General features: G+C 34.9%; 1 pseudogene; it reads left to right on the forward strand.

Moving 5' to 3' along the window:
- The first annotated feature begins 10182 nt into the window (after window positions 1-10182).
- Window positions 10183-12679, forward strand: LOC116136427 (annotated as a pseudogene).
- Window positions 12680-16953: the final 4274 nt, after the last annotated feature.

Below are 16953 nucleotides of genomic sequence, written 5' to 3' on the forward strand. Positions count from 1 at the left end.
CAAATATTAAATGCAAAACAAAGAGAAAAAGAACATGATTAAATCTCTAACTTCACAATCATACAATTCTAAAAAATGGCACCATACAAGTTTAAAAGATATCAATATTCAAGCTGCCAATGTACTGGACATGCTCAACAAATTAACAATTATAAATGCATCATTATCAAGAGAGTTGATCGGTATTGGTAAAAAGACATCAAAATCCAGTATTGATATATTTCAGTCTCCATTAAAAACAATTTAACAAGTTACCTGATTGGAGTTCCCGGTGTATACAAAGGATTCTTGACAACATATTCAACACATAAGTTGTAACTGTACTTTAGGGATTCACTTAGATCACGAGGGAGTCTGTTCTATATAAGGATAAAAGTTTTAGCATATAGTTTAAATTGTAGCTATAAGAAAAATTACCTTTTGAAGAACATAACCATCATGTACTGGGGCCACTATAGTTGATCCTCCACTACTGAAAAAGTTTGTGATTATGAAAAATAACATTCATCGTGTTAAAATAAATGTAGTTCTAAGAGGAAAAATAAAAGATGGCAAGTAGATGAAATACTGCAAAACATAATATAGCATACCTTGCAGCTGTATCATGTAAATGAAACTATTTTAAAAGCAACATTCAAAGTACAATGAATTCATGGAATTTCACAAACCAAATATTAGATACTGATTAGCAGAAGCAGCCCTATAAAGAAATTGAATCTTTATCCCTATAAACAGTAAAATAATTTTAAACTTCCTAAAAGAAGCAACAACATTTTAAACAGCCACTGAAACAGGTAAACAACAAAAGAAAAATGTTTTTCTATCAGTTTGCAACTATTGAGTGGGGTGGACATCAAAATAGTGAAATAGATAAGTAGGACATTCTTTTTAAATAAGATATATACCCTATAACTAAAACCTGGCTAAATCAACTTTTCAATCCTTTTTTTTTCCCACAAATCCAGGTAAAGGATAAACGAGAATACTTGTAATCCACCTAAGAATGTAGGTACAAAAAAGGTCTAACTGAAGGCTCGAAATCTAATTCCAAAAGCAGCCCCCAAACAACAATTCTCGAAGAAACGAACACTACCATTATTTGAGTCACTTCAAATTATTTGCCGTTAAAAACTATAAAATACAACATATAAAGAAAAATTGAAAACTACCATTAATAGAGTACCATAAGCTGCCAAGAAGATAGCATCTCTATCTATAAATTTGGCTACATCTTTAACACATGAATCCTATATTGTGCCATCATAGACAACTTGTGAGCCATATAGGTAACAATTTCTGGCAAACATGCAAGGATGTTGAAATAGTAGAAATTTACGCTTTTACCATAAACCAGTAACAGAAAACTTCAGAGTGGCAGATCACCTTTCCCTTTGTTGTTGAGTGTTTGAAGATGGCTCGGCAAGTAACATTGGATGATCTTTGGGATCAACTAACAAACATTCCCTAAAACAGTTATAACAATTTAGCATCAGTGAATACAAAAATAATTGACAGGAAATATAATGACACCCACAGACCACCAATCCGCTGTTGTGCCTGAAATAATTTTATAACACAGAAACTCCTTAACATTATTTACAAGTAAGTATCACATGATGAAAAAAGCATCAGCTAATTAGATATATACTCAGAATGAAGTAGTCAGGTGCCACTATGGTTTTAAAATTGCAAGAAATTTCATTGTTCGCAGTAATGTAATAGCTAAATTGAAAAACATTTTAACCCACGATTAAATCATATGCAATATAACACCCAATGAGGATTAAATCATATGCGCGAGTAACAGTGCAAGAATATTTCTTGGCATCCTTGGCCAATGAACGAAGAAAAGCTTCACAAGCCAGCATTCGTTCCTATTTATATCGTCCTGAAAAAGAAAGAAGTTGTAGAATTAATAAAGGAAGAAGTAAAAGATAAAAAATATGGCAAAAATTCACAGAAGAATTTCTGCAAACACATGATAGGCTAAAAAGGAGAAGCATGGCAAAAAGATTATTGCTTTTAGTATATTATATAAAGGACCACAAATCACAAAAATGGCAAAAGGCTATTAAAGAAAGGAATTCATCAAACTAAAGTATAACAAATACACGTTAAAAAATCATATCATCAAGACATCAACAGTTAAATAATAAAGAAACAACATGATGCAGGAAGGCACATCAAACAATCCAAATGAAAGAAACAAATAAGAGGAAAAATCAGCAAATATGAAGAAAATTCGAACCAAAAAACACTACGGTATTGTTCCAGTAGCGTTACCAACCAGCCACCCTAAAAAAATGAAGAAAAAAGTATACCTCCTCTGCTGGTGCTCAACCCAAAACACAAGATAATCCTGCACAAATTACACCCCAAACCAGTCTTGTCGGGACAGTTAACTGTGATAACAATGGAGTCACCCGGCTTCTCGGCTTGACTTATCACTACAACATCTTCATACAATATCCCAATTTCTTGAACTCTGTTTTTTCACCTTCATAAAAAGAAACAGATATAAAAACTTACTGCAAACCCAGACGGGTATCTTGGCTTTCTCTTTCTTTTGTGGCGTTGATTCCTTCTTGTTGTTTAGTTGAAAGTGAACAGAAACAAACATTTAAGTGAGAAAGAAAGAGTTAAGGGCAGAGAGAATGAAAAATGGGTGGGAAATTTTGTCTAAGCGAAAATTTTGATGCGTGGGAAACTTTTGTCTTAGTAAAATTTTTAATTTTTGTTTTTTAAACTTAATCTTTACAGTTTTTATCTGTCAAAAATTTTAACTATAAGGATTAAGACTACAACTATCAAGAAAAAAATTTATGCAATTTATTTTTGACCAAATCCTTAACATTTGATAACTATCAAGAATCATCTAAAACAGTCAAGGATTATTTCAAATTCTTGATATTTTTAGAAATGGTCAAGAAAACCTATCAACTCATTCTGTCAAGGAATGAGGCTTTTCTAGTAGTGATTTTTAGGAATGAAGATGATTAAGTGAAGCCATTAGGGTTTTTTGTTTGAGAGAGTAGGCTAGAAGAGTTGAAAACGAGTGAACGAAGGTATTAGGAAATTTTGGGAAATTTTGTTAAATTTTGGCAGGTATTAGGTGTTATTTTCCTTGTTAAGTAAAAAATTTTGTTTGGACCCTACATGAATGAAAAGTGACAAAATAAGCCCAAAATAATATCATTTGGCCCCTAAACAATAAAAATAAGAGAAAATCAACCTCATTTCATGTTGGCGGGAATGATTTTTTATTTCCCAGTAAATAATTGGATTTATGGTAACACTTATAAAATGTTACTGTATTTTGATGATATGGTAACATTATGAAAAAGCTACTATATTATTAGGTTTATTGTAACATTTCAAAAATGCCACTGTAGTTCCTATATTAGTAACATTTTACAAAAAGAGTTACCATTGATATAAAATGTGTTACAAAAAGTTAAAGTGTTACATATAAAAATTGTTATCGTAACATTTTAACATCAAGTGTTACCATAGATAGCCTACAGTAACACTTTAAGGAAAAGTGTTACTATCCTGTGTTACCATAGACCATTTCTGTTGTAGTGTGGATTCAAATGCATCTGCCACAACAGCAATACGTACTAGTAAGAATTGCATATTCACATGTGTACTTTATAAAACACAAACTCTCAATCAACCAGAAATCTCGAAACAACTATAACACCTTATAAACTTAAGAAACTCCATCAACAAACAATCTAACTTCATTTACTTCCATAAATCATACACAAAATAATCTACTCATATAGTTTATAGTTACTCTTGATGTGTATTTTCACACCAACGAGATGTACGTAAGCATTTAAAGAAGGTTGCGCAAATGAGAGAGACCGAGAAATGAAATATGATGTTGAATCCGTGAGTGATGACAAATATAATGCGTAAAAATTACTGAAAGAACAGACAAAAACAATTTTTAAAGTGGTTCGGATGCAAAGAGCAATTCCTATGTCCACTGTTATCTTATTGATGTATTTACAAAAGATATTTGCTCTAGAAAGATAAATGCTCTATATCTATTCAGAGAATCTGAAGATTCATCCTTGGTGTGGGGTGGAAAACCCCTATTTATAGTGTTTTGAAGATGACCCTTGGCGTGAAGTAATCTGAATGCAACTTGACACGTGGCATTGCATTCATTGGCTTACATAGCTTGGTGGACAACTTGCAGCCTTAAGGGTGAAGATCTTCACATGCGAACTAACATGTGGCTTTTGAGAGGCGGCTGACTTCTAAAAGAACTTGTCTTCTAGGGGGTTGATATGCGTCCTATTGATAAGGCATTCTGAGGACACGTGGTGTTGATTCATCTTGCATGGATTTGCCTCCCAACAATTGTCCCCCAGATTTTGGAGCTCGAACTCGAGCTTCAAAAACTCAAGGCATTTCGAGATTGCGAGCTGTCTTTGCGAGCTAATGTTGGAGGTTTTCACGAGTTGTAAGTATGCGTCGTCCACTTCTTTTTTGTGTATGTTTGAAGTTGGTTGCATCATACGTTGTAGCATCTACCTCAAAGTTGGTTCTTCAAAGCGAATTGAAAAAGTTGTGGTTCATCAACGAACTAATCAATGCAACCTCTGACTTATCATGAATTGCTTGTCTGAGTTATTGTCGGCACTTCGCAGGGTGCATGGAGCATGGTGGATAAGACCGTTGAAGTTCTGAAGGTTGGCCTCTAAAGTATTTGTCTTATTTGTTGGAAGAGGTTTGACCGCCAACTGGAGGTGTATCACCCTGGCCCACTACCGCCCAACACATCAAGATATTGTTCGTTTTGGCAGCCTAGGTGGTTGGAATTCAAAGCCCAGCCCCTCACGGTTTTGTTTTCAGGCCCAAGAACCCTTGCTTAAGCCTAAAACACGTCTGGACTATTGGGAGGTTCCCTTGGTATATAACCAGCTCAGGCCCCTCATTCCTAAGTTATATGGGATGTCCTTGTTCTCAAACATCAATTATTAAAACTCCTTGCCTTTCTTTCATCATAGAGAATACATAAAATTCCTTTCAACATCACATTCCACACAAGGGTGAAAAATTAAGTTTCCAAACATGTTTCAAAAATAACAGTTTAACCCATTTTTGTTTCAACAACAACAATTTTCCCAGAACCTCAATTTCTCATGTAAATCAATGGCATTAGCAATGAATCACATTTATATAAGGGAAAATCATGAAATTAGTGCAAATAGTAAACCAAAATAACTCATTGATTGAGACATCCCACATCGCTTGGGAAGGAGGGGTTTGAGTTGGTTATATATAGAGGAACCCCCTAATAGTCAAGATACGTTTTGGGCTTCAACAAGAGTTCTTGGGCCTGGAAACAAAACTGTGAGGGGCTGGGCTTCGGAGTCGGACCTCTCAGGCTGCCAAAGCGGACAATATCTTGACTATGTTGGGTCGGCAGTGGGCTGGGGTGTTATAGGAGATGCACATTAAATGCAGGCGTGGCTTATGTTGTATGTAATAAGTACTTGCACACTAAAATGACATTCCATTTTTTGTGCATTTAATGTTTGATAGGTTGTTGTACATTCTCCCACGTTCTTTGACAGTTACCTACCTCTATTTCTTCGATTGCGACCACATGTACTTGATGAGTGGTTGTTTGTGGATATTTTTGAGTTGTGTTTTATGAATATGGGTAATTTCGTGCTTAGGTATGAAGTTTGGTGACTGGTTTTTGGTGTTTGAGATTTTTGGGTGAATATGGATGTATATTAATTTTTCCAGAGGTTTAAAGGGAGATTGGAGCCGAGTGTGGGTTGTTTTAGGACTTTCTAACTCGAGTGGAATAGAGTTTTAACCTTAGATAAGGAATTAGGTTTTCTCCTTATCTATTTCTAGATGTCTAAGAGTGATAAGAGTTTTCATGGGGTTTGCCACTACAAAGAAAAGGATGGCGATTTACCTTCGTCTCCTTCTGTACACGCAACTTTTTCTTCATCCTCATCAGCTCCATCTACCAGAAGAAGGACTTCTTCTATCGGGGGGCAAATGTTCCCCCTTTGCGAGTGGCCCCTTATTTGCCTAGAGAGTCGACAAGTAACTATCTTGTGAGTCAGGAGAGAGAAGGAATTGATAGGGAAAGAATGGATCAGGATGCCCCCAGCATTAATGTGGGTAGTTAAAGAGGTGAAATAGCCCTTGCTAAGATTGCCTCTATAGAGGGTGAAAGTAGCCTGCACAGAGAGGGTGCAAGCACTTTTACTGTTGCCGGTGGTGCACAAAGGCATGTTCCTCGCGATCCTCCTGTTCGGGGTTCGTTCACCCTAACAACAATCTCAAAAGCAGAGTTAGATCGCATAAGGGTGTAATATGGGATCTCTATCCCTATTAACAGTTCGAAGACGTACCCGACTCATACTCCTCCACCTAGTTACACGGCGATCTCTAAGGCACTTATTAAGTTCAGGGTAGGCATTCCTATACACCCCTTTATCTCGTGAGCAACTCGAGCTCAGCTTGGTTATAGCTTGGATTTGACTCGGCAATAGTCGAGTCGAGCTCGAGCTCGAATGGCTCGACTATTGTCACTAGTTGAGTTCGATCACAATACAACTTGGCTCGAAAAGCTTGCAAGTTTTTCCAAGCTCGAGGATGAATTTGACAGTTTTTAAAGTTATAGCAGTCATATGATATTTATAAGTTTTAAAAATTGCAAATCCACCCATATTCAAATAATGTAAAAATCGATTTGGGAATTAATCTCGGGATTAAGAAATTAGAAACCCTAAATCTAAAAGCTCTCTCCTTCGCCTTTATACTTTGTCGTTCATCGTCTTGCTGTTCGTCGTTTTCTTCCTTGTCATTCACCATTTTCTTCATTCTCCTTCTGTAAACCCCACTGGTATGTCCAAGGTTAAAATAGTCTTCTCATTTTTATGTGCTAAGTTAACTACCATGCACATGCCTTAGGGGTAAAGTGGTAAAAGAATGATGATATTTTGTTGGCTTGACAAGATAAAGATGATGAAGGATTAAGGAGTAATTAAAAGAAAATTTTTAAGGGAAATAATGTTATAAGTTATTAAATGCAAAAGACAAATGAAAGAACTTTGCAAAAAAATCTTGATTTTAGATTGTATAAGTCGGCCAACACATGTATTCTTCCACTTTCCATCATCTTCTTCAATATTTTTACAATATTCCATCATCTTCTTCAATACTTCTCCATTAATTCTATTTCCTCCATTAAAATTTCAAGCTTCTTAGTTGTAATCTTTCAAGTGTCTTATATTTCTTCCATTTCTTCCTTTATTAAGGATATTAGGAGAATAAAGAGTCATTTGGAGATAAGGAGGAGGAAATTTGCAAAGGAGTGTGGTTTCTTCACACAAGGTAAGGGAAACCTTCCTTTGATAAGAAATAAGAATTAGGTTTTCTAGGTTTGGTATTAGGGAACCTTAATTCTTGTCACACAAAAGAATTTGAGCTTGGTTTGATGCTATAATTTGCAATTGATGGATTTATATGTGAATTGTAGAAAATTGAAGTTTGATGACAATTAATGGAAATGGTTTTGTCATGAGCTTTTAACATACTACAAAGGAGATTATTATTGATCATTTAACATGTTTTCACAAGGGAGAATGGTTAGGAAAGGTTAGGGAGTAAGTGAAGGTAAATAGGTATGGAAAAGCCTTAAAAAAGGCATGTTACCATGGTTGCCATTGTCAATTCTGTGGCTTTCTGAGTGATTTTTGGGCATCTTACCTATCTAACTGATTTGAAGCCTAAACATAAAAGTTGTAGCCGTTTCTCTAAGCTTTAAAATGAGACCAAGATCATATCAATCTGATGTGTATAACTCGAGATATGCCTTCTTGAATATGACCTGCGCAGCATGACTACCTTAAAAGTACTTCCAATTTCTTAATTTATTTTTTAGCCTAATAATCAATGATTGATTCCAATTATGGAAATAATGCTTAAAGGCTTTTGAAGTATGTTTGAATGAGTGATCTTTGTGATTATTTAATGATTGTATGAACATATATTTGATTAATGAATGGCTATGGAGGTTATGTGTAATATGTTATGTATTGCCTAATTATAAGCTTCTTTATGTATAAACAAGCCTCAGTATGATATATTTATATGAATTTGTTATGCATGCACGAAATCGTCATGATGAAATGATATGTTCATATATGGAAAGTGTATATTTTTAAAGAATGAAACATGTCAAGCATATTAATGATGAAAAAAGGGGGACTTGATCCCAAGTTTGAGCAAAATGCTTTCAAGGTACATAGACATGCATTTTTGTTGAAGAAAATGATTTTTAAGTTTTATGGAAGCTGTTGGCATGTTATGGGGAACCTGAGCTCACTCATGCACATGTTTAAACCAAAAGAAATGAACAGTCCATAGCGTGCATGACCATGGGGATTGTGTTATAAGTTAAGGTTAGTTCATTGGCCAAAGGTTTCGTAATCCATGCCTCAGCTTAATCTGATCGACAAACAGTAAAAAAGTTTTCAAAAAAAAATGTATTTATGCATGCATGACATTGAAGTGCATTATTCATGAACATTAAAGGAAAACATTACATGAATTATATTATGCATTATGATATGAACTGAGCATGCTATGTTATATTACATTTATGTTATTAATGTTTGGTTCATGTACAAGTAAATAATAAGATGCTTTCCAAGTTTAAGAATGTTACATAGGGTTAAATGATCAATACTCTTGCTGAGTGATTAGCACTCATTTCCATAGTTTCCATGTTTTGCAGGTAATGGTTAAAGCAGTAATGGCAAGCAACAGTCAAGGAAACTTGGGGGCATGCATGTTAGCTTTTGTTATAATTAAACTTATGATGTTATATCAAGGATGTTGTTTTTGAATTTAATGTATATAGTTTAATTTCTATAATCTAAGTTTTATGAAATAATGAATATGTTTTGCTTATAAATGATGGGAGACATATTATATTTGCTTCCGCTATTAAACAATTGATGTAGTTGTTTTCTTTAAACTATATTTTTCATATATAGTCATATTTCAATAGGTTGATTAAGAAAGTAATGTAAATGAGAGGAGAAGTTTTTATTTATTTATTTTCATATAGTATATATTTGTAACCAGGATTTACGTTTTAAATTACACAACCTTCCAGGTGTGAATTCTCTAAGTTTCCATCCTAATGGAATACTTAGAGGAGTGATGCTACACTTACACCATTTTGTAAACATCATGATGTGGCATATGCTACAACCACACAAATTCTATTATAATATTAAAAATTCAAAATAATTAAAAATTTGTGTGGTTGTAACATATGTCATATCATGATGTAATGAAAATTATGTAAAATAGTGATATAAGTGTATCATTACTCTACTTAGAGGGTACCCGACTAGAGGGAAATTTGTGGCTGGCAAAGTGTTGTCGTGTTATGGATATAGAATGTAACATTTGTACATATACTTGTGGTTTTTTTCGTTTTTCTCTTGTTATGATCGAGCATCAGTCGAGCTCGAGCTCGATTAACCGAGTTCGAATTCAAGCTCGAATTCGAATTTCGGGTACCGAGTTAGATTTTGATCCTAATTGATCAAGCTCGATCGGGCTCAAATTCGAACTTGAACTTGACACTGTAGCAATCGAGTCGAGTTCGAGTACCCAGATACTCAACTTGACTTAGCTTGATTTCACTCGTAAATGAGACTGAGCCATTAACCTAATGCAAGAATGTAAGACGACACAAAATGAAGGACTAAAGTCAACATTTTTCATTTTGCTGTATCAAATGGAAAATTTTGTTTGAAAATAGTACCTAGTCAAAAATTTTAAGTTGCCGGGAACCCTAGTTATTAACGTCACTCATTTAAAAACACAAGCGACTGAACAAGTAGAACACAAGGTTCCATCCAAAACCGCTAAACAGGACTTTCTTCTGTACTTCGACCTGGTAATTCAATTCAGTTCAAGACCTTTTCTCAATGTTTCACCTTAATTATAATCAGTAGGGTTCAGGGTTTTAGCATGTTCTTTTGTCTATACAATTCTCTGTTCCTTAATTACTCCTAGCTGTGATTTAAACACTTGTATGTTATCTGCTGAATCAGTTTTCTTTGGAAATGGGTTCTAGGACCTGATGTTGCAGAAAAATGCTTTATCTGTGTACGCATGCTGGATCTTATTCGGGTTGAATATGAAATAGATAAGGTTCTGTTGCAATTTGTTACATTAGGAGAGTAGAGTAATTATAAAATAATAATGTTATTTTCCTGCATACTGAAGATTGAATGTTTCAGAATTTTAATTTTTTGACTAGTTTGCATATTTTGAAAAACTTGTAGATGAAGGGTTGCTGTCTTTTAGTCGGCTTCTTATAATTCATTTGTAGTGTATTTGTGTTATTTAAACTTGGTTTCATGTTTGCTAATTTCAGATGTGTTATATCTGTAAGATTAAATGGTACATATTTGTAGGAAATTAGTGACACAGATTTGTTGGGATTTCTGAGAATTGGACTTCGAGCTCAGAGATTCTCTTGGTTGCTGTCTGTTGCTCTAATTGTTGAATTACTTTTATTCATATTTGAAGGTGAAATTTTCTGAGATGGAAATTTCAAATTGTATGGTGTCAAGAACCTAGTGATTACCATCTGCGTTTGTTACTACGTAGTTTGGCTAAATGTTTCTGGTCCATGTTGTTATTATTTTATTTACTCGTAGGGATTTTTGTGGTAATGTTGTGACCTGAATCTGACAGGTAGTACTGCTCATCTCATTTGAGGGGAGGAAGCTGAACGTTGATCACTGGATACTCTTCAAGTAGGCAGAAACTAGGAATAAAACTAAACACTCATAATTTTTATTTTTATAGAAACGGATTTTAGCTGTGATAAAATTTGGGTTACTAAACATGTTAGTACTGCTTAGTATTTGTTAGAATTCATTTGTCAAGTGGGAGTGGAGATGGACTATGCAATTGTTCCACCAAATCTAGAGTTGAGGTTCATTGTTTGCATAGCTTGAAACAAGTTACCTGAAATGTGGAATTGGTCGCTTTTTAACTAGAATGCCTTCTATTCACTTAAATTGTCAATTAAGTGTGATCAAAAGTCGTTCTTGTTTCTCTGGAGAGGAGATTCGTGTGTGTGGGAAGAAACGGTGTTCTCTTTAAGTGCCGAGGACTGCCTGGAAGTGTTTACGTTGACAGAGTTAATGAAGTTGACCGAGATAATGGAGCTCAGAAAGTGATGTGTTGGGTGCTAATAAAAAATTTAAAGGGAAGATGATTACAAGAAAGCCTCAAAATTCTTCATTGTCATCTTCAGATGGGCCCTTTGTTGAAAATGATGAAGAACCACACAATAAAATCCTTCACAATTTATGCATCAGTGGGAAGTTAACCGAGGCAACAATGTTGATTTCTGTAATGGCGTCGTAATCAAATTCCTGACTTTCCTTCTTGCATAAGTTTAATCCGTGGCCTTGTTAAAGTTGATCGGATAGATAAAGCTTCCAAGGTCCTGAAATCATGGTCATGTCTGGTGGGATTCCAGATACGATTACATACAACATGTTGATTGGTGGCCTCTGTAGGAGAGGACATATAAAATCTGCCTTAGTCTCTTAGATGAAATGAGCCTGAGTGGTTGTGCACCGAATGTATTATTTATAACACGATACTTCGCAGCATGTTTGATAATGGCAAATTTGAGCAGCTATTGGGTTTTGGAAAGAGCAGCTGAGAAAGGGATGTCCTCCGATTTGATTACCTACACTGTTCTCATCGAGTTAGTCTGCGGCACTGTGGAGCAGTACTGTCTATGGAATATTGGAAGATAGGACTACTGAGGGCTGTTACCCTGATATTGTTACCTACAATTCGCTTGTTATTTCACTTGTAACTGGGAAATATGAGGATATAGCTGTGGTCATTTACAATGTATTTTCTCATGGATTGGAGCCCAATGCTGTAACTTACAACACACTCCTCCATTTCTCGCGTAGCCGTGGGTGTTGGGATGAAGTAGATAGATTCTTGCAATCATGAATGAAACCTCTCATCATCGACAGTGATCACTTATACCATTTTGATCAATGGTTTTGTGTAAATATGGGCTTCTGGATCGTGGCATCAACTTTTATAATCAAATGTTTCCAAGAATTGTTTGCCTGATATTATAACTTACAATACTCTCCGGTGCCTTGTAAAGAGGGAATGGTAGTGAAGCTCTTCAATTACTTCACTTGTTGAACGGCGTTATGTTCTCCTGGTTTGATCACCTATTATACCGTGATTAATGGGTTGGCTAAAAAGGGTTCTATGGAGAAAGCAATGGGATTATATGGTCAAAGGATGGAGAATGGGATCATTCCTGACGATATACTCATTATTCTTTGATTTGGGGGTTTTGCCGGGCAGATCTAGTTGAGGAAGCAGTCGAGATACTGAGGGAGATGGGTAAGAGGCCATAGGGTCAGAAATAGTGCTTACAAGATGATCATCCTGGATTATGTAGAAGTAAGAAGCTGGATATGGCAATACAGTTCTAGAATTATGATCTCAGGTCGATCCAAGGCCAGATGTAGCAACTTATTCCTCTATACTGAAAAGTGTAGCCGAAGGTGGAATGGCAGAAGAGGCTAACAAGTTGTGTCGAAAGTTATAGAATGGAAGGTTCTTAAAGAAGGTACCACATGGATTGAAGAAGTGTTTAAGCAAACTTCAATCTTGTTAGATGCTTTCTGTAATGTGAACATTAGTGTTTTGCTGAAAGGTTTACAAATATACGTTCTGAAAATGTGTTTTTCCCCCATCTTATTCAATTTTTGCCTATCACCCATTTGCAATTGCAATTGTTCCATCTGCAGAAGCAGCCACTCCCACAATCCATAATAAGTCATTCTTTTGATCAGGAATATGATGTTAGCTGCTTTTCTACCACGTCGAGATAGACATTCCTTTAAATGACTCGAACATTTTCGATCGGGTGTTTTAACTGAATGTTGTATACTTTCATTTTGAGCTAAATTTTATAATGGCAAGGAATATTTTTGGGCTCATTGACATGTTATTACGCAGAAAAAAATTTACAAGAAATAATTTTTGCAAATTATTTCCCTCAGACAGGGGGATAACGAAGGTGGTGGTGAGAAGTGTTGTTGGAAATAAAGAAATAGATAGATAAACAGATGCATGGACAATGGGATCAATATTAGAAAGAAGCCATACAAACCAGTAAGAATAGTATGTGAAAGTTTTTTGTGTTGCACGTTCTCATTTGCTGGCTGTTACAGGATGTTTAAAAATCGGAAACCGGACCAAAACGAACGGAATTTCGGTTTGGGAAAATGCTTGAACTGGTTTTTCGATTCGGTTATCGGTTCAAGGGATTTTCCACCGGTTAACCAAAAGTGGTTTCAAAATAAAACCCTAAGTACATCTAATTCTTACTGCTAACTTACTAACTTAGACTTGTCTGAATTGATTCCTTTAGTTCCACCTTTAACTTTCTTGTCATCGGCGAATGGTGATAACCACGATCCGCAACAACCATGAGTCCATGAATGGGGACGGCGAACAACACTTCAGTGCTGCTATCGGCGAAATGCTTCAGGAACGGCACTTCAGTTCTTCAGTCCTCAGCTGCTCCTTGACCACTAGTCCACTGCCGATTCAACAATGTAAGACAGATCCTTCTATTTTATTTATTTTGTCTTTACAATCTGTGCATTGATTCGTTTCATTGTAAGGCTGAAGAGACAAAGCTCTTATTGTTTAATAAATTTCAGGACTTTCTTATATGGTTATTTTGTCTTCTAAATCTGCTGCTTAGAGATTCATATGTTAATCTGGGTTGGTTGATGGTTCCGTCGGCACTCCAATGCTTCAGCTTCTTGTGCTTTTTGTTGCTTACATTTTAATTGCAATATATGAGGTATTTATTTTCTTTGAATTGGTTTGTTTTTGTAGTTTGAAAGAAAATTTTCAAGGAATTGGAAGTTGATTTAAAAGTGTCCGGTATGGTGGCTTAATTGAGAGTTTTTGTTTGGCCTGCTGGCCTAATTGGTTTTGTTTTGTATGCAAATTTCAATTTTCAATTACTTTTCTATGTTGTTTGGAAACTGTATCCTGATTTATTTGGAAACTGTCTGCTGGCTAATTTGGTTTGTTTTGTATGCAATTTGTTAACTAATCAAATGTATGCTGATTGCAAACTGTATGCTCTGATTTTCATTGGTTTTGTATGCTCATCATTAGGCTTAATTGCAAACTTTATGCTGATTTAATTTTTCCACTGTATGATGTTAATTGGCTATTCCATGACTGAGCTGAATCTGTGATGCTTGTTTCCTCTATGAGCTGAATCTGTCTGGATCTTTCTGAAATTCAAAGTTACATTTTGTGTTATCTTTCAGTTGTATCCGAAAAGAGTGTAATATTACTCTCAGAAGTCAGATCCTACTGGAGCAAAATGAAGGCTTGGCATGTCTGCATCATTTGGAAACTTAATGGCAAAATGTTGGAACTCTGCAAAGGAAAAAATGGAACATTTTTAAATCTACAGTTGCTTTTTTTTTTTTTCTTCTAAACTTGCTTTGCTGTTGTTATGTTTTGCCGCTAGAGAACTTTTTTGTTTGCTTTTTACCAAATTTTCCTTTAGGCTCTCAGGCAAAACCGGTTAACTGGTTTTCCCGGTTAGTTTGTGGTTCAAAACCAGTTTAAGCATGACTTTGGTTTGGTTTCAGTTCGGAATTCTGCTTGAGCTGGTTTTTCGGTTTAGTTAAAACTAATTAACTGAAACCAGTTAACCAGTTGTCCACACCCCTAGCTGGTTATAGTGCAACGAATGCACCCTGAAAACTGTATGCTATTGACTCAGTTAATTAAAGCCAATTGTAAATCATACAAAACACCCAATTCTCGTCTAGATGATATGTAGACATGTTTTAACACAATTCTAATATAACATCCATCATTTGATTGACTGACTTCCAATCACTGTTTTAAAACACGACTGGAGAGCAACCCAGTGAACTGATCGAGTCTTAGTCAACTGGTCCAATCGATTGGACTGGCCTGTTAAACCGTTGCACATTAGTATTTGACATCAATATACAACTTAATGAGTAAACCAAAATTTTAAAACTTCAACAACACCGTTCAATAACAATCCCAATAATGTCGTTTTCATCTAATTACAATTTAAATAACAAAATTAAAAAGATAAGTCACCAATATAATGACAAAACCTTTCGCAATATAATCCTGAATAAGCAACATTTGCAAAATCAAGTTTAACTTTTTGAAAAATTTAATATTTATAACCAAGAATTTAATTAATGAAATCATTTGATAAGTTAATCTCAACAAAATTTGTCAATCAAATCTTCAAGTGAAATGTTACCTTCTCTCAAAGAAGCTTTTCTATGTGGACCCAATAAGAATGAGACCGAACCATTAACCTACGCAAGAATTTAGACGACACAAAATGATTAATGAAGGACTAAAATCAACATTTTTCAGTTTGGTTAAAATGAAAGTCTTGTTTGAAATAGTATTAGTCAAAATTCTAAGTTGCCGGGAACCCTAGGTTTTAACGTCACTCATTAAAAAACCAAGCAACTGAACAAGTAGAACCAAGCTTTCCATTCAATACCGCTAAACAGGACTTTCTTCTATACTTCGACCAGGTAATTCAATTCAGTTCAAGACCTTTCTCAATGTTTCACCTTAATTATAATCATTAGGGTTTCTTTTGTTCTATACAATTCTCTGTTCCTTAATTACTCCTAGCTGTGATTAAAACACTTGTATGTTATCTGCTGAATCAGTTTTCTTTGGAAATGGGTTCTAGGATTTGATGTTGCAGAAAAATTGCTTTATCTATGTACGTATGCTGGATCTTATCCGGGTTGATATGAAATGATAAGGTTCTGTCGGTTACCAAAAAATAGATAAGGTTCTGTTGCAGTTCTATAAATTTGTTACATTATGAGAGTAGAGTAATTATAAAATTATAATAATGTTATTTTCCTGCTACTGAAGATTGAATGTTTCAGAATTTTAATTTTTTTGAGTAGTTTGCATATTTTGAAAAACTTGGAGATAAGGGTTGCTGTCTTTTAGACGGCTTCTTATGATTCATTTGATTGTATTTTTTGTTATTAACTTGTTTTCATGTTGCTAGTTTAGGACCTGTTAATCTGTAGATTAAATGGTACATATTTGTAGGAAATTTGTGACACATGATTCTGTGTGAAGTGGGTTTTGGGATTTCTGAGAATTGAACTTCGAGCTCCAGAGATTCTTTTGTTTGCTGTCTGTTGCTCAATTGTTGTATTACTTTTATTCATTTAACTTTGAAGTGGGCATCCGATTGTAATTTTCTGAAATGGAAATTTGAAATTGTTTGATGTCAAGAACTTAATGATTAACCATCTGCAGCTTGAAGTGGGCAACTGGGCATCCAATTGTAATTTCTACTTTAATAAGATTTGCTTGATTAACCATCTGCAGTTTGTTACATAGTTAGTTTGGCTAAATGTTTCTGGTCCATGTTTTTTTTTTTTTTTTTTTTTTTTTTTTTTTTTTTTTTTTTTTTTATAATTATTGTTCAGAATAACTCTTAGGATTTTCTTGGTTAATGTTGTTGACCTGAACTTTGACAGGTAGAGTGCTCAACTCATTTAGGAGGGAAAGCAGCTGAACAATTGTTTGATCCTTTTCAGATTGGCGGCAACTAGAAATAGAACGTAAACACTCATCATTTTTATTTTTGATAAGAAACGGTTTTAGCTTTGGTATATTTTGGGTTACTAAACATGTTGTACTGCTTAGTAATTTGTTTAGAATTCATTTGTCAAGTGGGCATTGGAGATGGACTATGCAGTTGTTCCCCTGAATTCTAGAGCTGAGGTTCATTGTTTCGCATAGTTTGAA

This window comes from Pistacia vera, unplaced genomic scaffold, assembly GCF_008641045.1.
Source record: "Pistacia vera cultivar Batoury unplaced genomic scaffold, PisVer_v2 Contig313, whole genome shotgun sequence".
Lineage (NCBI taxonomy): Eukaryota > Viridiplantae > Streptophyta > Magnoliopsida > Sapindales > Anacardiaceae > Pistacia > Pistacia vera.